Source organism: Sapajus apella, unplaced genomic scaffold (assembly GCF_009761245.1).
Source record: "Sapajus apella isolate SASKATOON/1434 unplaced genomic scaffold, GSC_monkey_1.0 scaffold23, whole genome shotgun sequence".
Taxonomy (NCBI): Eukaryota; Metazoa; Chordata; class Mammalia; order Primates; family Cebidae; genus Sapajus; species Sapajus apella.
In genome coordinates this window covers 27,100,304-27,122,311 of record NW_022436963.1, presented here as the reverse complement: position 1 = coordinate 27,122,311, position 22,008 = coordinate 27,100,304, and the positions used below count along the sequence as shown (strand labels likewise).

At 34.3% G+C, this 22,008-nt stretch overlaps 1 pseudogene; it reads left to right on the top strand.

The window, feature by feature from the left end:
• Nucleotides 1-20,310: 20,310 nt before the first annotated feature.
• Nucleotides 20,311-21,400, top strand: LOC116559232 (annotated as a pseudogene).
• Nucleotides 21,401-22,008: the final 608 nt, after the last annotated feature.

Below are 22,008 nucleotides of genomic sequence, written 5' to 3'. Positions count from 1 at the left end.
GGAAATATGACAATTCCAAAGGAACATAATAATTTAGCAATATATCTTAATTAAAAATAAATTGTTGAAATTCCAAATTTAAAAATCACAATGCTGATTTTAAATGAACTAAATGAGAAACAAAAAAATTCTGAAAAATGATAAAAGAAATTTTAAAAATTCATGATAATGAGAAATTCACTAAGGAGATATTTTTGAAAAGAACAAAATAAAAATTATGGAATTGAAGAATTCATTAAAAGAAATACAAAATAAAATCAAAAACTTCAACAATATACTGGATTATAAGCAGAAAGAATTTCAGAAGTTGAAGACAGGTCTTTTGAAATAATCCAGTTTGATGAAAAATAATGGAGAAAGAATAAAAAAGAATGAGGAAATCTTTTGTGATTTGGTACAACATAAGGTAACCAAATATTTAAATTATTGGTATCTCTTAGGATGCAGAGGAAATGAAAGAGTTATAAAATCAATTTAACAAAATAGTAGATGAAAACACCCCAAGGTTGACAAGAAATTTAGGCATTCAGATACATTAGGCGTAATGATCTCCAGGCAAATACAATGCCAAAATGTCTTCTCTACAGCATACTATATTCATACTGTCTAAAGTCAAAGACAAACACTGAATCCTAAAAAGAACAAGACAAAAACATCTGAGAAAATTTCATTGTATTAAGAGCAGCTTCCTCAGCAGAAACCTTACAGGCAAGAAGAGAATAGTATGATATATTCAAACTGCTAAAAAAAAAAAAAAAAAAAAAAAGTCAGCAAAGAATACTATCTCCAGCTAAACTGTTCTTTATAAATAGGGAAATAAACTCTTTCCAAGAAAAGCAAATGCAGAGGGAATTTATTACCACTAGAATGGTCTTACAAAAAATGCTCAAGGGAGCCTTAACCCTGGAAACAAAGGGACAATATTTACCAACATGAAAATAAAGAAAAGTATACAATTCCCTGACAAACTAATCACACAAAGGAGGAAGACAAAAGACTGAAATGCTACAGAAATCTACCAAAACACAGCAACAAAAAATAAGAGGAAAAAATAAAGGATACATAAAGCAAGAATAATACAGCTAACACAATGACAGAAATAAAACTTCTCATAGCAATAATAACTTTGCATGTAAACAGATTAAATTTTCCATTTAAAAGATACAGAATGTCTGAACAAATAAAAAATGTAATTCAACTATATACTGCTTACAAGAAACTCACTTTACCAGTAAAGACACATATATACTGTAAATTAAAAAATGGAAAAAATATATTCCACTCAAACAAAAACATAAACAAAAAGCAAAAGCAAGTAAGTGTATCTATAGTGATACAAGTTAAGACAGACCTTTCTGTCAAAAACAGTTTAAAAAGAAAAAGGATCACTACATAATAATAAGAGAATCAATCAAGAGAATGTAATAATTTTGAATAGGCATGTACCCAACGCTGAAGAATCCAGATTTATAATGCAAATGTTACTAAAGATAGAGAGAGACTCCAAAACAAAAATAGTGAAGGATTTCAACACCTGACACTCTGCATTAGACAGATTATATATGCAGAATGTCATAGGAAATATTAATTTAAACTAGACTTTAGACCAAATGGACCTAGCAGCCATTTACAGAACATACTGTATAACAACTGCAGAATATATATTATTGTTTTCAGCACAGGGAACATTCACCAGGGTAGATCATATGTTAGGCCACAAAAGAAGTCTCAACAAATTTTTAAATATTGAAATCATATTATCGTCTCAGACCTCAATAAAATAAAATTATAAAAATAAAATTATAACTTTGGAAACTATAAAAATACATGGAAATTAAACCACTTTCTCCTAAATGATCACTGGGTGAATAAGGATGTTAAGATGACTATTACATAAAGATCTTGAAACAAATGAAAATGAAAACAGAACATACTAAAATCTGTGGGATATAGCAAAAGCAGTGCTAAGGAAGTTTATAGCAGTAAATGTCTGCATCAAAAAGTGGAAAAGCTGTAAGTTAACAATTCAACAATGCATCTAAAAGAATTACAAAAAAAAAAAAAAAACAGAAATAAAGCAAACTCAAAATTAGGACAAGAAAAGAATTAGTAAAGATAAAAGCAGAACTAAATGGAAGTGAGACTAATAAAACCACACAAAGCATCAACAATTTCATTCAGTTCTGCTCTGGTTTTTAGTTATTCCTTTTAGTTGTTCTGCTAGCTATAGGGTTAGTTTGTTCTCAATTTTCTATTTCCTGTAGGTGTGATGATGGATTGTTATTCTGAGATCTAACTTTTTGAAGGAGGCACATAGCACTGTAAACAAACTTCCCACTTAACCCTGCTTTTGCTGCATCCCAGAGACTTTGGTATGCTGTGTTTCCATTTTTATTTATTTCAGTTTTTTTTAAAAATTTTTTCTATTTATTCAAAAGTCATTTAAGACCAAATGGTTTAATTTCCATGTAATTGTGTGGTCTTGAGAGATTTTCTTGGTATTGATCCAGAATCTATAAGGAACTTAAATAATTGAATGAGCAAAAAACAAATAACTGCATCAAAATGTGGGCTAAAGACATCAACAGACATTCCTCCAAACAAGACATATATGCAGCAAAGAAACATATGAAAAAATGTTCAGTAACACTAATCATCAGAAAAACATAAATCAAAACCATGATGAGATAGCATGTCACACCAGTCACAATGACTGTTATTTAAAAGTCAGAAAACAACAGATGCTGGCAAGGCTGCAGAGAAAAGGGAATGCTTAGACATTGTGGGCAGGAATATTGATTATTATTTTTTATAGCTGTGTAGTGTTTGATGCTGTATGTACACCCCATTTCCTTTATCCAGTCCACCATTGATGGGCACCTAGGTTGAGTCCATGGAAATTAATTATGGAGAGCAGTTTGGAGATTTATCAAAGAACTTAAAAGAGAATTACCACTTGACCAGCAATTTTATTACTAGGTATATATCCAAAAGAAAATGGATCATTCTACCAATAAGACACATGCATTCATATGTTTATTGCAGCACTAATCACAATAACAAAGACACGGACTCAAACTAGGTGTCCATCAGTGGTGGATTGAATAAAGGAAATGTGGTGCATATACACCACCATCAAACACTACACATGAGAAAGAATAAAATCATCTCATTTACATTATCGTAGATGCAGCTGAAGGCCATTATCCTAAGTGAATTAACATAGGAACAGAAAACCAAATGCTGCATGTTCTCGCTGTAAGTGGAAGCTAAACATTGGGTACTCAGGGGCACAAAGACCACAACAATAGAGGGTCAAAAAACCAGTTGTTGGGTACTATAATCACTACCTGGGTTATGGGATCAATCATATCCCAAACCTCAGCATCATCCAATATACCTGTGTAACAAACCTGCACATGTACCCGCTGAATATAAAATAAAAATTATTTATAAAAAATAAATAATGTGTTAAAGAATCAAAAAAATGGTAAGTGGATTCCTTGAAAAGATGGACAAAATAGATAAACTACTAGCTAAACTAATAAAGAAAAACTGAGTGGGGACTCAAACAAAATCAGAAATGAAAAAGGAGACATTACAGCTGATGCTACAGAAATAAAAAGATCATCAGAGACTATCATGAACAACTATACTTTGACAAATTGTAAAACCTAGAGAAAATAGATACATTCTTGGAAACATATAACCTACCAAGATAGAATCAAGAAAAACAGAAAACCTGAACAGACCAACAACAAGTAGTAGGGTTGAATTAGTAGCAATCTTCTAACAAAGAATACCCCAGCACCAGATTGATTCACAGCCAAATTCTATCAAATGTACAAATAACTAATACCAACCCTCCTGAAACTATTCCAAAAAATTTCCACTTGAAGTAGAGGGAATTCCCTCTAACTCATTCTATAAGACCAGCATCTCCCTAATACTAAAACCAGACAAAGCCACAACAACAACAAATAAAACTATAGACTAATATCACTGGTGAACATATACAAAAATTCCTCAACAAAATATTAGCAAACAAAATTCAACATCACATTAAAAAGATAATATAACACAATCAAGTGTATTTATCACGGGGATGAAAAAATGGTTCCACATGTGCAAATCAATAAAGGTAATACATCACATCAACAGAATGTAGAATAAATATGATAATCTCAATTGACACAGAGCAAGCATTTGATAAAATTCAACATTCCTTCTTAATAAAAACTCTCAAAAATTAGACAGAAAAAACATACCTCACAATAATAAAGACCACATATGACAAACCCACAGCTAACATTATACTGATTGGGGAAACTTGAAAGCCTTTCCTTTAACAACTGGAACAAGACAAGGGTGTCCACTTTCACCATGCCTATTAAACAGAGTATTAGAATTTGAAAAAAAAGAATTCAAATTGTTCCTCTTTGCTGAAAATATGATCTTTTATTGAGATCAACCTAAACACTCTGCCAAAAAACTCTTAGATTTGATAAATGGATTCAGTAAGATTGCAGAATACAAAATCAATATACAAAAATCAGTATTTCTATATATCAACAATCATCTATATGTGAAAGAAATCAAGAAGGCAATGAATTTTACAATAGCTATAAAAAGTTAAAACCCCTAGGAATAAATTTAAGATCTCTACAAGGAAAATTACAGGACAATGATTAAATAAATTGAAGAGGACAAAAATGAAAAAAAAAACAACTCATCCTCAAGGATCAGAAGAATATCATGAAAATGACCATTTGCCCAAAGCAATCCGCAGATTCGACGCAATCCTTATCAAAACACTATCATTCTCCACAGAATTTTTTTTAAATTCTGAAATTCATATAGAGTGAAATAAAAGCCTGTATAACAAAGCAATCCTGAATGAAAGGAACAAAACTGGAGGCGTCACATTACCTGATTTTAAAATGTATCACAAGGCTACGCTAACGAAAAGGCATGATATTGGTATAAAAAGAGACATATATCCCAGTGGAACAAAATAGAGAACCCAGAAACACAGCTACTCTTTTACAGCCAACTGATCTTGAACAAAAATGACAAGAATTTATATTGGAGAAAGGACACCTTCTTGATAAATGGTGCTGGATAACTGGATAGTCACATGCAGAAGAAATAACTAGATCCCTAGCTCTAATCATATACAAAAATGAATGAAAATGGATTGAAAACTTAAATGTAAAACCAAAAACTATAAAAATACTGGAAGAAAACCTAGGGAAATCTCTCTTGGGTGTTGGTCTAGGCAAAGAATTTATGACTAAGATTTTCAAAGTGGAGACAACAAAAACAAAAATAGACAAATGGGAAATAAACTAAAAAGCTTCTGCACAACAAAAGAAATAATGAACAGTGTGAAGAAACAACCTATTGAATGGGAGAAAATATTTTCAAACTAAACACATGACAGCAGACTAATATCCAGAATATACAAGTGATCTAAGCAACTCAACAACAACAACAAAAAAGATGATGAAACCCCATCTTAACTAAAAATACAGAAATTAGCTGGGCATGGTGGCAGGTGTCTGTAATCCTAGCTACGCCAGAGGCAGAAACAGGAGAATCCCTTGAACTCGGAAAGCAGAGTTGCAGTGAGCAGTGATTGCACCATTGCACTCCAGCCTGAGCAAAGAGAATGAAACTTCATCTCAAAAAAAAATAAAAATAAAAAGCGTTCAAAGGACATGGATAGATACTTCTCAAAAGAAGACATACACATGGCCAAGAGTTATATGAAAAATGCTCAGTGTCACTAATCAGATAAATTTAAATCAAAACCACAAGTGGATATCATCTTATCCCAATCCAAATGGTGATTATTAAAAAGACTAAAAATAATGGATGTTGGCAAGAATGCAGAGAAAAGGAACACCCATACACAGTTGCTAGTAGGTAAACTAGTACAACCACTATAAGAAAAACAATATAGAAATATCTCAAAAAGCTAAAAATAGAACTATCATTTGATGCAGAAATCCTATTACTGATATCTACCCAAAGGAAAAGAAATCAGTATACCACAGGAATACCCGTATTTGCATGTTTATTATGGCACTATTTATAATAACAAAGATATAGAATAAACATAAGTGTCCATCAGTGAATGAATGTTTAAAGAAAATGTGTTACATACACAATGAAATACTATTTGGCCATAAAAAGAAAGAAAACATGTCATTTGACATAACATTTATGGAACTGGAGGTCATTATCTTTAGTGGACTAAGCCAGGGACAAAAAGGCAAATATTGCACGTTCTCAGTTATGTGTGGGAGTGAAAACATTTGATCACATGGAGGTAGAGAGTGGAAAGATAGATCATAGAGACTGGGAGGAGTGAGTTGGGGGAAGGGGGAGGTTAAAGAGAAATGAGTTAAAGGGTATAAACATACAGTTAGATGGGATACATTCAAGGTTTGATGGCAGGGTATAGTTAACAAAACGTATTCAGATGATGGACACCCTAAATATTCTGACTTGTGCACTACACATTATATACATGTAAGAAAATTCACCTGTACCCCATCAATGAAAATTTGTACAAATAAAAAAAAATAAACTGAATGAGAGAAGTAAAAATGAATTAATGGATTTATTTATCACAAAATAATTATGATCTTTCACCCATTTAGGAGTACGTTTTATGTATCCCTTTAAACCTAAAGTCAAATAATGAGATTTCTACATACCTAGCACAGAGTAGTTACATACTAAAACAAAGAATTATAGTACATACTGAGGTTGTGTCCATAGAATTAACATACTCTTCCCCATTGCAGGACATTCTTGTAGTTATATGAGATTAATAATGCCTCTATAATGGGGAAGGATAACTGTTCAGTGTAAACAGGATATCCATTCCCCCTTACCATGAAGATCACTGCAGCTAATCCAAGTCTATGTGCTTTACCCTTGGCTACAGGATGGGTTCATGGCTATTTTAACCTACTGGAAACTCGGGATTTATGCCGTGAACACTGGGTCACAGATTTCCTGAAACTGCCGTTGACCTTTTGCAAGCACAAGGTATGCCTGCAGTAAATCTGGCACACTTGAGGACAAATCTAGGAAATTCACAAGAACAATGACTCTGGACTTTTATGCTTTCTCAGCCAATAAATCTCTTTTAATGTTTAAAGCAGTTTTAATTGAACCGCATGAAAGAGAGAACATTTTAATTTATCTGGCAAATACATATCACTTGGTCTCTGATCCTTTTGTTCTTCCTCTTGATATTCACTGGTATGTGTGTTTGTGCATGAGTGTGTTGATGCGTGCACGCATATATACTTATAGGCAACAGTGAGACTGTGTAGTACAGACAGTACCAACCTTGATGTCTGAAGAACAGGCTGTGACATGCAGCTACATTTCTTACTGGTCTTACAATTCTAAAAAAAATTAAAAAGTAATTACTTGTAGATTCTCTATGATCTCATTGGGGAAAACAGACTAAAATCACCAATTTCTTATGTGAATAGAACTGTTTTAAGGTTCCAGTAAAGTCGTATCAGCGAAAGGGTGTTTGAAGTTCCCAGCTATTCCATAAGTATAGCTATTATTGCTACCTTGTATATGATACATCTATAAGGACATTTTAAAAAGTAAAATCCTTAGTGTCCTTGAGTTTATCTTGTACTCAACTCAACTTCCTTCATTTTCACTACTACACAAGAGAAGGACAAAATGTCATACTTAACTTCGATTCCCTATCTTTTGTCAGTGTGTTTCACAACCTTAACTTCATTTCAGTTTAGTTCAGTGGTAAATTTCTATATATAAAACTGCACTTTCAAGTTGCTTAAAGATATCACATAATTGGATGTACCTTTAACCTAATGGTTTAAAATCCTAAAGGAATGGTGTGCACACAACATCTTATGGTATTAAATAGCCTGAGATCAAATAAAACGCAATGAGCAATGTCTGCTCCTACTGAACTGGAAATGTTGTTAGTGAGACACTGGACAAAGATGACAGGGCTACCTCAAGAAACATAATGAGGGAGTTTTATCAAGCCAAACCTTTTAAAATGTTTGAACTTCATAAAAACCTGCAGGCATGACAGATTAAATGTAATGCTTACCTCTGATTCTGAGCTGCAGCTTATATCGTCTAATTCCTGTAAATAAGAACAGATGTGCTGTTAGAAGGTTTTGATTTGTGTTTTTATTTTTTAAAACCCATCTAGCATAGTGCAGCATTTCCATTTGGGGGATGGTGGAAAGCTTTGTTTTCTCACTGAAGCATGTCAGAAATGAGAAAATAAGTCTCACTCATCTTGGTCCTATTAAAAGAAAAGCACAAAACAATTTAGAGTTGGATTTGTGCTTTAAAAATGGGTGAGAAGACACTGATCTATTCAAATATATCTTCAAATATTTAGAACAAGAGAAAAACATTACTTTAGCAAATTTCAGAACATAACAATTTTGAGTTTTAGCTTGTATTCACATTATATTGGCTACTATGTGAGAAGTCAGTAGGCACCTGAAACAAATAAACAGGGTAAAGATACTGCAGGCACCCCACTTCTGAGCAGTACTACTGCTCCTATAAATTACAGACACTCTGCTTAAAGGATACATGTTATTATTTTTTAATAGGGTGATTTATTTAGCAAAACATAGAAGTCTAGACTTTAGCACATATAAAAAATGTAATTTACAAGCTTGATCTTGTCATTTCTGTCAATGACAGTTTCATGCAAGCCTCACAAGTCAAACAGTTCATAGACACACATTTAAATAAAGTAAGCATGAATAATGCAATGAAACTTATGTAGTGTCATGAAATAACAGGGGTTCTATTAGGATTAGAGTTACGTAGCTGCAAGTAATAAAACAATACAAAGAAGTTTTATAAGTAGAATTTTCCTGAATAATCAGATTTAATCCATATATTAAAATTATAAAACAGAGAATCTCCAGCTGTCTTCACATGATGCCACAAAAATAAATGGCAAGTAAAATATCCAGCTTTCTTGGACATTTTTTCCTTCCTATAACAAAATGACGGAATGTTACTTTTAAAAAAAATAAAATCATGAGTTTTTTTGGTAATGTGTGGATACAGCTTTTGACCATGTATATACATTCTATTAAGAATGATAGTTTTTAATATTAAACAACCATGAATATAGGCAAAGTATAATTCAGCCAGAAAATAGCCATTTTTGTTATTGTTACTATTGCTATTTAACACTGAATTCATCATAAGAGGATTAAAATCTATTTTGAGTGATATTGAGGAAAACAATAAATGTGAACAGTTAGTTCAGATCATGGATAATATAGTTGATTTTATTCTATTAGTCCCTACTGTCTTTGGATTACAATATTACAGAAATGCATGAGACTGAACAGGCAGTTTCTCTTGACAGTGCCACTATTTGAGATGGTTAATTGCATACGTGCTGTCAATGTATGATATGAATTATGAGCCCAACTTTGCAACCCCAGTTTCTATAAAATGTAATAATCACTACTTACTTCAGAAATAGTTGCTAAATAAAAATTTCTTAAAATACATAATTGAGAGCTGCTTACTTACAGCATTGTGATACTCTAGAGCATAGGCTTTGGCATTTAAAAGGCCTAGATCTGAAACCATTTACCAGCCACATGATTTTAGACAAATTTTCTAAGTGGTTATTTGTCATTTTATTAATTTAGCATCTACTGTCTACCATGTACCACACAGGGTTGCTAGGAACATCAAATAAAATAATACATTTAAAGTGCTTTGCACTGTACACTCCAACAAAGGTTAGCTGTAATTAGTAATAATTACTCTAAGTGGTAAATCAGTGGTCAGTAGTCATCTAATAAAGCTTTTAGATTAATTATTAGATTTTGTGAATTACTAATAACTTACTACTCATTTAAGCCTGACTTCAACACAGGGAAGTTTTGCCTTGAAGGGGGACTGTCATGTGATAAAGTGAAAGAAAAACCTTATTAAACGCTTTCACACCGTCATAGCAATTAGTTAGATTCAGAAAAAAAGCTATTTTAAATGAGGATTTACCTTTCGCCCATTCTCTTTGAGTTCAGAGTCTGAGTAGTCCTGACTCCACACAGAAGCATGTATGTTCTACAGAGAAATTATGAGACAAAGTCACTTGATGAGACATTTTAGGATTAAAAGCAATGATTGTGAGAAAGACATAAATATGACAACAAAAACCTCAGATGACTTTTATATGTGCCTTTGCAAATAAATAATACAGTCATACAGATTAAAGTCCAAAAACGTAATAAAGATATAGAGAAAAAAGCCTTCCCCATCCTTGTCCTCCATCTGCTCAGTTTCCACCCTGATTTAAAAAGGGGGAAAAAAACCTTCCCACACCAGGATCTAGTATTTAATATCTAGAGTTATTTTAGGCCAAAACATGACAATATGAATATATATCCTTATTTCTGACATTAATGTACAAATGGTTATCTAACACTTATGGAGTGGTTTCTGTGTCATGTAATTTGTTAAGAAGTTCAAATTCATCAATTCATGTCATTCTTACAGAAATCTAATGAGGCACACTCAATGTACATATGATTGTGGAGGTGAAATCTACTTTCATATAAACCATACATGAATATCTAACCCTACATGAGATTGTTGTGTCTAATAGCCAACTAAAGTCCAACATGAATTGAATAAAATACAAATGGCCTCCACCCCCAAATCTTGCTAAATGGATAAATGTATTCAGACTAGGACCCTTAGAGCACAGCAGGAATATTAATAGAATTACCTTAAAAAGATGAAAACATTTGTATGCAAGATATATCCTGGAACCCTCTTACAATATAGGACAGCTTCATTAATTAAAGATTTTTCTTCATACATGGGCTGATTTTTTTAATAAACTAGAGAGAAAGGCAGTATCAATATTAAAAGAGGATTTTCCTTCTTTTTCTTTTCTAAATATACCTCAACAAAAATTTTTCTTTTTGTTCTAATTGCAATGCTCAGTGACTGGGAAAGGGAAACCTATTAACCTGAAGGGAAAATGGGGTTTGGATAGGGAAGGTTGTTCTCTGTCTCTAGTCACACATTATAAGCAATGATCAGTAAAATTAAATCTTACATGATAATGGGCAAACAGTGGTGCCTTATGAGTTGGGTGGTAAAAATAAAAATGTTAGCTATTAGAATAGCTGGAAAACAGATCCACAGATTTAAAAAAACAGAGAGGGAACATCATTAAAAACTACACTCTAGTAATTTGGTGAAAACTATATTTTTAGTCACATTTCAAACACTTCACCAAAATCATAGTTAAAATTTCATCTTGAGATTACACACATATGCATTTTTCCCTGTGCAAGACAGTCAGACTTCTCCATCAAGATTAGTTTCCCTAAGGGCGAATTTGTGACAAGGAGAGTGAAGATTATGTAAAATGTTCCCATGTTGCCTCTTTGAGTTGATGGAGAATCGAAATTATCAGACTTGTGTACACTCTCATGCTTTCAAAATCAGCCATTTTTATTTATGGTGTTATATTGCTTGAAGCAGTTTACATTTTCAATAAATAATTAAAATACATCTCTCTACAACTTATTCTGCTTCTGGGAAAAAAATATTACTAAAAAACAAATGGCACTTATATTTTACCTTGGAGCTATAGGAGGAGAAGTAAATCCATAGTAAGAAAAAACTAGGTCTTCACCATCTTTAAAAAAGAAAGGAAAACTATTATTTTTTCTAGAGTCATCCACTGCAGTTTCTTTATGTTATAGACAGTGTTCTGGAATGTGTGCTATGTGATCTAGGTTCCTGATAACTGTATTTCCATTTGTCATTTTTATTAACTCCTTGAAATTTAACATGAGCATTTTTACCCTATGCAAATGCATTACTTTGTGGTTTCATTGAGGTATAACTGACATACAATACACTGCGCATAAAGTGCACAATTCAATGTTTTGACACACACCTACATACAACCATATCTATGAAACCACCCGAAATAACGTAATCCACCATACCTAAGCTTTTTCTTACCCTTGTTATAATCTATTATACCTTATCAGACAATCATTGATCTACTTTCCATCAATAGAAATTAGTTAGTTTTATGGAAATTTTTTAAAAAATTTAATAATGCAGTATGTATTTTTATCTGGCATTATTATTTTATGCTCAAAATTGTATGCAAAAGTAGTTTATCTATGTTATTTCATAGACCAGTAGTCCATTAGCTTATTCTTAATTATTGCTGAGTAATATTCCACTGTCTGTATATACCAGTTTTTTTTTCCCCTCACCTGTTGACTGATAGTTGGGTTGTGTTCTTTTAAATGTAACGAGAGGCCTGTATTAAAAAAAAAAAAAAAACTATGATCCCTTATCCAGACCTTATCTTATTAGACTACAACATTTGATTCTAACTGCATATGGGTGTTTTGAACAATCCCTTTCTTAGACTTCACTTCCCCTGCACTGTTGCTATTCTATTTAATACATTCCTGAAATACAAGTCCTCCTATACTTCTTCTGGCATGCCTTTCTTCTCTGACTTCCAAAGGAAGACTACCATGCTTACTACCCAAAATTATTGCTATGTACTTTTTCTATTGAAGAATCGAGTACTCCTAGGATTTCATTGATTATCATATTATGTATATTTCATAATTTCTTGAATTAAATTTTCAGGTTCAGATTTTTCTATTGGTTTTAAATCATCACCTTATTTCCCCCCCTGCCTCCCAAGACCTTCACTTCATACCAGACTGTTGAATTTGACCTTCTAGGCATGAGTAACTGATGGTGTTCTCACATCTGAACTGAATGACTTTTCTCATTCTTTATTCTCTATGAACTATGCTTCATCTCTAGATTTGTAATTGCCAAAAGGGCATATCTCTTTAAATTTGCGAGTGAATTCAACCAAACTTACTTTTAATTCAAACTGGCTTCTTTAACTAAACTTACTCAGTTTATCTGTGATAACATCATTTGTCAAGTATCCCAGGCTGAGCGTGCGAATTAATCTTGACTTTTTTGCTTCATCTTCTATGACTTGTCAGTCTCAAATCATATTTTCCTTTAAAATATGTCTCCAAGTAATTCCCTTTACTCAGTTTCTTACTACTCTCACTCTTCTGCAGGATAACACAAAACTCATGATCTCTTTCTGATCCCTCATTTTTCACCCTCTTACAGTCTCCAGGGTTTACTGCTATCAAGCGAACCTTCCTGGCTGTCAACTTTACAGTGGTTCTCAGTTGCTTCCTATATTAAAAAATTATCCTCCTTCATTGGTTCCATAATCTGGAAAATACCCTGCCTAGCAAATCAGTATCTTGCTATTCCCATTAATACTTTCTCTGATTGGCGGCCTGGTCTTTGCACATCCTATGCTATCTTTTTTTAGATTATTTTGCTTTCCCTAAAGATTAAGTGTATACTCTCTATGGGCAGAATCACCAGGATAGAGTCCCAGCTCTACCAATTGCATTTTGATATCTCTTTAGATGATACAGTGTCTCTTTTTTTATATCCCCAGAGTAGGGTTGTGAAGATTAAAGGAGCTGATTGGTATAAAGCCTTGGCATGTATTAAGTTATTCACAGATGTTGGCTACTGTGATTAGATAAATCCTACTTGATTTCACAGTCTAGCTCAAACTTTGAAGAGCAAAATGACTTAATTCAGTGGGGCAATGTCTAAGACTATTGGCTCCTGAGATGAACTGGCTGGATAAAAAACTGAACTCTAATATTTTCTAAGCTGTGGCCAAGAGACAATTCTTCAGCAGTGGTCTGTGACTCAGTTTTCTTATTTGTAAAATAGGGATGATATCAGCATTAATCTCATAGGATTTGTTTTTGTTTTTGTTTTTGTTTTTGTTTTTGTTTTGAGACAGGGTCTCACTCTGTCGCCTAGGCTGGAATGCAATGGCATGATCATAGCTCACTGCAGCCTTGACTTCCCAAGCTCAAGCAATCTTCCCACGTTAGCCTTCAAAGTAGCTGGGACCACAGGCATGAACCACCACACCCAGCTAATTTTTGTAGAAACAAGGTCTCACCATGTTGCCCAGGCTGATAACCAATGGGCTTAAGCAGTCCTCCCGCATTGGAATTTTAGGTGTGAGCCAGCTACCCAGCCTTATAGGGTTTTTCTAAAAGAAAAATAAGATTGCCTGTGGGCTGAAATGAGAAAAGTACCTGGCACTGTCCTAAATTTTTACTCCCATTTTTCTGTCTCATGAGACCCAGCTGTATGGCAGTTTCTGGGCTTGTGTTTCTGTGAGATCTATTTATTATTAAACTATGCCTTCCTTTAATCTAAGATGAATTGATTGTTTGCTCTGTAGCAGTGAAAGACATACAAAAAATAATAATTTTTGCTGACTCTGGATTCTGCCCTTAGTTGGAAGTAAAAGTATCAAAGTCAGGCCAGGTTTCCATTGATACCTAAGGAAAACATTTGGTGAACATTCATCATTATGTGATAGTATCTTAATATTGCATTTGTTTACTTCAACTTTTTACACACATGTTCCCCAAAATTTTCTAAAATAAGGTCAACAAATTATGACTGTGGCTTAAATATGACCCATTACTCACTATGCAAATAAAGTTTAAAAGGAAAGCAATTGTGCTCATTCATTTACATAGTGTCTACAGGTGCTTTCACCCTATAAAAGTAGAATCAAGTCCTTATGCCTGCAAAGCCCAAAATATTTATCCTGCAAAGCCCAAAATATTTTCTATCTGGTTCTTTATAGAAAACGTTTGCTAACCCCTGTTCTAAAACATTAATTTCTTTCCAAGTGAAGGAATGATGTTTATCCAGCAAAGACTCTCAGATGTGGGTGGTCAGTGACTCACAAATGGCTCTCATTTTCTTGTTGCCTTGATATTTGCTCCTACTGTGAATTTACACACTCATTCTCATATGCTAAGTGTTTTGCTTGCATTTAAACTTGCCCTGAACTACCCAATTAGCTTAAAAAAAATAGTCATTAAGTCAATTTTAAAGATTAAAGAAAATCAAGAAAGCCATTTGCCTGGCACCCTCTAGTAAAATAAGTGATTGATTGAAAATGTTTTCCTGATTGCTCTCATGTGCAGAAACAACCTTAGAGGGAGATATACCAGCTATTAGCATTTATACTAAATTTTTTTAATGATCCATAAAGTCAAATGGACAGTAAAGCAAATCAGAATTATTAGGCTGGTATTCATGTCCAAACAAGATTTTTAACCACATCTCTCAATTTTCCCCTACTCAATATTTACTCCCACCATTCTAGACCCTTCCCTGAACATGAGGGCAGTTCGTCATTTTTATATCTTCACAAAAATCATTCTTTGCTTGAACTTCTTTTCTTCCTAACACCATTTTTATTCCTAAAACCATTTTTATTCCTAAAACATTCTGTTTATTCTATCTCCACTCAAAAGCCATTCCCTTTATGATATTTTCTACCATTTCAGCCAATATTATTTTTATGATACTTACTTCTGTCTACATTGTGTTGTAGAAACTGATGTACATGTCTCTCTTCAATGATTACATTGCAAATTTGTGAGGGCAAAGGCCATATCTTTTAGACATCAACGGGATTCAAACACTAAAAGTCTAATTCCAGAGCTCATGCTTATAATCCTCCCAACAACCCTGAAGAATGGGAAAGAAATAATGAGAGCCTAATAGTCTCCAGATTAGGTGATAAGAAATACAGGACATAACTAAGAAATAAAGCAATCATTTTGGAAAATAATCACTATGTAGCTTCAAAATAACTAAAAATCTCCCTAAAACTATCTAGAAATCATTATGGAGGCTCTAATGGAGACATCTGTTCAGTGTTTAACAACTGTCACATCAATAAATATGATTGTTAGACTCTATTCAGTCTCAGACATCACAACTTTATGCAAAATAATAATGATTTTCTCTAGGAACATGGGTTTACTTTAGCCAAGTAATTTCAAAAATATAGCTGAAATAAAATAGAGATGTAAAGATTTCTTCCTGAAAAGATCATTAGATATCTGGAGCTCTATTTTTGTTTTCTCACTTCTAGGCAATTTTTTCAACTTAAGTTGAAAAATGACAACACACACATACATATATACATATTTATTGTGGATATATATATATATGTGTGTGTGTGTGTGTCTCTATGTGTCTGTGCATATATATTCATATGTGTATATCCATACAGATTCCATAATACACATTCACTTAAAATAAATACAGGTACCTGTGAGGGATTTATTCCAGGACCCCTGCAGATATTAAAATCTATGGATGCTCAAATCCCTTACATAAAATAGTGTAGTATTTGCATATAAATTACAGACAATCTTCCATATACTTTAAAAATTCTCTAGATTACTTATAATGCCTAATACAATGTAAATGTTATGTAAATAGTTGTCACACTCTATTGGTTAGAAAATTCCAGGAATTTTGAAAGTGTGGTACGTGTTCAGTACAGTGGTATTTTTTTTTTTTCTGAATATTTTCTATTCATCGTTGTGGAATCCACAGATGAAGAACCCACTGACACAGCAGGACAACTGCACTTTAAACTACTAAATAAAAATGAAAAAGCCAATGTCACGCATAATGCTACCATATCGGGATATACACTGTTAATATTCTGGTATGGATATGCACACAGTTCTGATTCTGTTCCTTTCCAGAGTTTCCTCACAAACCTAGATAAGAGTGAAAGAAGAGAGTCCAGATTATCTAGTGCTCCTAGTAACACCATCCTCCCTCCCCTCCAACACACATTTGCCATTCTACCACAATCTGTCTCACAGACTATCAGAGTTCATGTAGCCATGTCCCACGTCTCTGTTTATGTTAGTTTTTGCAAGAAGCCTTTATCAGCAGAGCCCTTTCCCCATATGGCAATGACGGTCTCAGTCTGACCCACCTCCCACTCTCCTTGACTCCTAAAGCTGTTCTGCTCTTGCTCTGGCCTGTGGAATTCATAGTTCCAATAAATTAACTCATATTTTCTATTTTTTGGAGTTTTTTGTTTGTTTGTTTGTAAACATCCCCATAACAATAACAATTTAGCTGTGATTGAATACTAGCTCTTCCCTGAAGATGTTTTTTTTCCTGCGACCCTCTCTAAGCTGTGACTATTTTCTCTCAAACTCTGAGCCTGAAGGTGGAATAGAGTCTCTGTGCATTTCAATGCTCCTTTCAGGCCATGATTTCTTGAAGCTCCCTAAAAATGCCCTTTTGTAGCTCATGCCATCACACTCTACAACTGCCTCTCTTCCTTGTTCTACTCAGTGGCACCCTCTTGGGTTTCCTCTTCCACATTGTTGAGAGTTATAGCACATGGGCTACTGTTACTCTCTCAACCGCAACTTCTGTTAAAATTTCTGGTGATTTAATAACATGTACATCCATTTCAGAATCCTGTTGTCTCAGTTCCTTGTCCCTCTGTCCTTTAATAATTTTGTCTCCCATACTGTCTTAGCCACCCACTCTCATGACCATAACCTAGATGTTTTATTGTCAATAACTGCACCAGCTCCATAATCTTAATTTCAAAAATTCCATTTTCAGCTTTCATTTCTTATCTATCCAGCTTCAGTGATCTTTCAACCTAACAGGACCTATTATCTGTTGATCCTACTAACTTTTGCTGTTCCAAGGTTTAACAATATAATTTCTAATTTGCATAAACCCTCAACTATTTTATCAATCTCTGCTTTTTCCTTTCTGTTTCAAGCCCTGTTCTCATCCTCAGCTAAAAAACTGATTCTTATTTTACTGAGTAAATAGAACCAGGTAGAAGAGTGCTTCATTAGCATCAATAATCAATGCTCACAATTTGTCAGTAACTGTAACCCATAAACTCTATAATCAGTACTACTACTATTAGGGATTTTTTGTCTGTAGTCCCAACAAAGACCAACTTCTTTGCTTCTGCAAAGGAGTTCATTTCAGAGAATTCTGAAAAAGTGTTGCAGTAGGAAGCACTAGGAATTTGTCTCCCCATCTAGATAACAATAGCACTGGTAGAATCTGTCTGATGTAACTATGTGGAACTCTGGGGTCTATTGAAGGTTTGCAACATCCAGGAGAATGCTTGGATGTAAAATTGCAGTTAATTTCCACCAATTCTAGCCCTCAGCACAGCGTCCGTTATCCATTCTCCACCTGCATCCCTGGGGCAGACAGCAATGCATACGTTCCTGGAGCCTGCAGAGAACTATAAGGAGCCAGGGTGGACAAAAAGGACACTGCCCTCTAGATATTTGGGATTGGTCTTCTGATAGCTGCTCCTGATCAGAGAGTAGCAGACAAGCCATGAACTGCCATTGTTTTTGCATATCTCCCATTGTTGGAAGCCCCTCCACCTCTGGCTGAAGTGACTTTCCAGTGCTTCCCCACCGCTCTTATTTTTTTTTCTTTTTCCTCTTTTGAGAGCCAGGAATTAAACATTAATATATTCAAAAGCAATTGTATATATGGGAAACATTAAAAAGTGACTGTGTATGTTAAGGGAAAGTCATAGGTTCAGAAAAGACTTGACAAGAATCTGTGATTATACCTCAGGCTGATCCTAGAATGAGAGATAGCTTACAACAATACAAAAAGCGAAACAATAAATAAAAAGAACATCAAAAACTGACAAACTCTGGGGAAGGAAGAAGGGTCAGATTACCAGGGATAACACATTATTACATTCAAATATCCATTTTTTACAACAACACCACAAAGTACACAAAGGAATAAGAAAGCATGACCTTTCAAAGGAAGGAACTTCAACAGACACTATACCTAAAAAGACTTGATGGCAAATCCATAGACAAAACTTCAAAATGTCTGTCTTAAGGCTGTTTCATGAACTAAAGGAAGACATAAAGTCAAGAAAACTATGGATGAGCAAAAAGTAATTATCAATAAAGAGATAGAAAAACTAAAAAGAAATTCTGAACCTAAAATTCTGGAGCTGAAAAGTACAGTATTTGAAATGGAAAATTTACAATGGGATTCAAAGGCAGATTTGTGTAGAAAAAATGAAGAATAAGCAAACGTGGAGATAAAATATAAATTGATTCTGAGAAACAGGAACAAAAATATTGAATAAATATGAACATAACCTAAATGATATCTGGGAAACCAACAAATTAACGTATACATTGTGGAAGCCCCAGAAGACAGAGAAAGAGAGAGAGAGAGAAAGAGAGAGTGAGAGAGATGCTTTGAAGAAATAATTGCTGAAAACTTCTCACATGAATGTAAGTATCCAAAAAGCTCAATAAACTTCAAAGAGGATAAAATTAAAGATACTGACACACAGACACATTAAAATCAAACTTATTTTAATGGTATGATAGGAAACATCATGAGTGCTAGTCAGTTTGAAATGAATTTAGTACCTTGTATTTGACACTGCTTGGCACTGAGCTAAATCTAAATTTGTGGCCCCATAAAACAGTCATAATGGGCTGCATCTCTACTATTTTGCTGCTACCACTGCTACTTCTACCACCTCCAGCAATACCACCACTGTAAAGACAACTGCTCCTTCTACAACACTAGGATGATATATGACACTCAGTATGAAATCAAACTTTTAAAAGACAAAAACAAAGAGAAAATCAAGTAGCAAGAGAAAAGTGACCTATCATATACCAGGAATCCCCAGTAATATTAACAGCTTATTTCTCATCAGAAATTTTGTAGGACAGAAGGTAGTGGACCAAAATATTTAATGTGATGATAAAATATTTTAAAATTGTTAAGCAGGAATTCTTAATCTGGTAAAAACCGTCCTTCAAAAGTGAGGGAGAAACTTAGAACTTCCCATATAAATAAAATCTGAGAAAATTTGTTTCCACTAGACCTACCTTGCAAGAAATGCTTAAGTGTGTTCTGTAGGGTGAAATGAAGGGACAGTAGACAGTAATTCAAAGTCATATGAAGAAATAAATACCTCAATAAAGGTAAATACATGGACAATTAGAAAAGCTAGCAATATTGTAACAACAGTAATTTTTACTTACAATAGTAAGTTGTAACTTTACCTTTGGTTTTCTACATGATTTGAGAGACTACTACATTAAAAATAAAGCTATCAATTTAAAAGCTAGAATAATTGTAACTTTGGTTTGTAACACAACATTTTGCTTTCCACATGTTTTAAGAGGCTAATGAATTTAAAAGAATTATTAGTTTATGTTTTGGGGCACCGGGATGTATAAAGATGTAATTTTGTCACATCAGCAACCAAAAGGAGTGGCAACGGAGCCATTAAGAGCAAAGCATTTTGTATGTTCCTTAAGTTGGCATAAACACAAATGAGAATGTTATAACTTTAGGCTGCTAAATGTAATTCCCATGGCAACCACAAGGAAGGTAGGGATACAATATACACAAAAGGAAATCAGAAAGAATTTCATGTCTAAGTCACAGTCTCCTGAAGAGACCGAACAGCTGAGGAAGCTCTTCATTGGAGGGTTGAGCTTTGAAACAACCGATGAAAGCCTGAGGAGCCATTTTGGGCAATGGGGAATGCTCACGGATTGTGTAGTAATGAGACCCAAACACCACGTGCTCCAAGGGCTTTGGGTTTGTCATATATGCCACTGTGGAGAGGGTGGATGCAGCCACCAATACAAGGCCACACAAGGTGGATGGAAGAGTTGTGGAACCAAAGAGAGCTGTCTCAAGAGAAGATTCTCAAAGACCAGGTACCCACTTAACTGTGAAACAGATATTCGTTGGTGACATTAAAGAAGATACTGAAGAACATCGCCTAAGAAATTATTTTGAACAGTATGGAAAAACTGAAGTGACTGAAATCATGACTGACGGAGGCAGTGGCAAGCAAAGGGGCTTTGCCTTCGTAACCTTTGATGACCATGACTCCGTGGATAAGATTGTCATTCAGAAATACCATACTGTGAATGGCCACAACTGTGTTGTTAGGAAAGCCCTGTCAAAACAAGAGATGGCTAGTGCTTAATCCAGCCAGAGGTCGAAGTGGTTCTGGAAACTTTGGTGGTGGTCATGGAGGTGGTTCAGTGGGAATGACAACTTAGGTCATGGAAGAAACTTCAGTGGTCATGGTTGCTTTGGTGGCAGCCGTGGTGGTGGTGGATATGGTGGCAATGGGGATGGCTATAATGGCTTTGATAATGATGGAAGCAGTTTCGGAGGTGGTGGAAGCTACAATGATTTTGGCAATTACAACAATCAGTTTTCAAATTTTGGACCCATGAAGAGGGGAAACTTTGGAAGCAGAAGCTTTGGCCCCTATGGTGGTGGAGGTCAATACTTTGCCAAACAAGGAAACCAAGGTGGTTATGGTGGTTCCAGTGGCAGCAATAGCTATGGCAGTGGCAGAAGATTTTAATTAGAAAACAGCTTAGTAGGACAGGAGAGCCAGAGAAGTGACAGGGAAGCTATAGGTTACAACAGATTTGTGAACTCAGCCAAGCTCAGTGGGGGCAGGGCCTAGCTGCTACAAATGTTTTAGACAAATACTCATGTGTATGGGCAAAAAACTTAAGTACTGTATTTGTGACTAATTGTATAACAGGTTATTTTAGTTTCTGTTCTGTGGAAAGTGTAAAGCATTCCAACAAAGGGTTTTAATGTATTTTTTTTTGCACCCATGCTGTTGATTGCTAAATGTAATAGTCTGATCATGATGCTGAATAAATATCTTTTTTTTCTTTTTGATGTGCTGTGTAAAATCTGTCTACTCTGAAGCTGTCTTGGTAAATTGCCCCAACAATGTGAAGTTAGAATTCCTTCAGGGTGATGTTAGATTCTATTTGGAATTTATATACAACCTGCTTGGGTGGAGAAGCCATTGTCTTCAGAAACCTTGGTGTAGTTGAACTGATAGTTACTGTTGTAACCTGAAGTTCACCGTTAAAAGGGATTACTCAAGCAAAATCATGGAATTATTGGTTATAAAAATGATTGTTGGCACATCCTATGCAATATATCTAAATT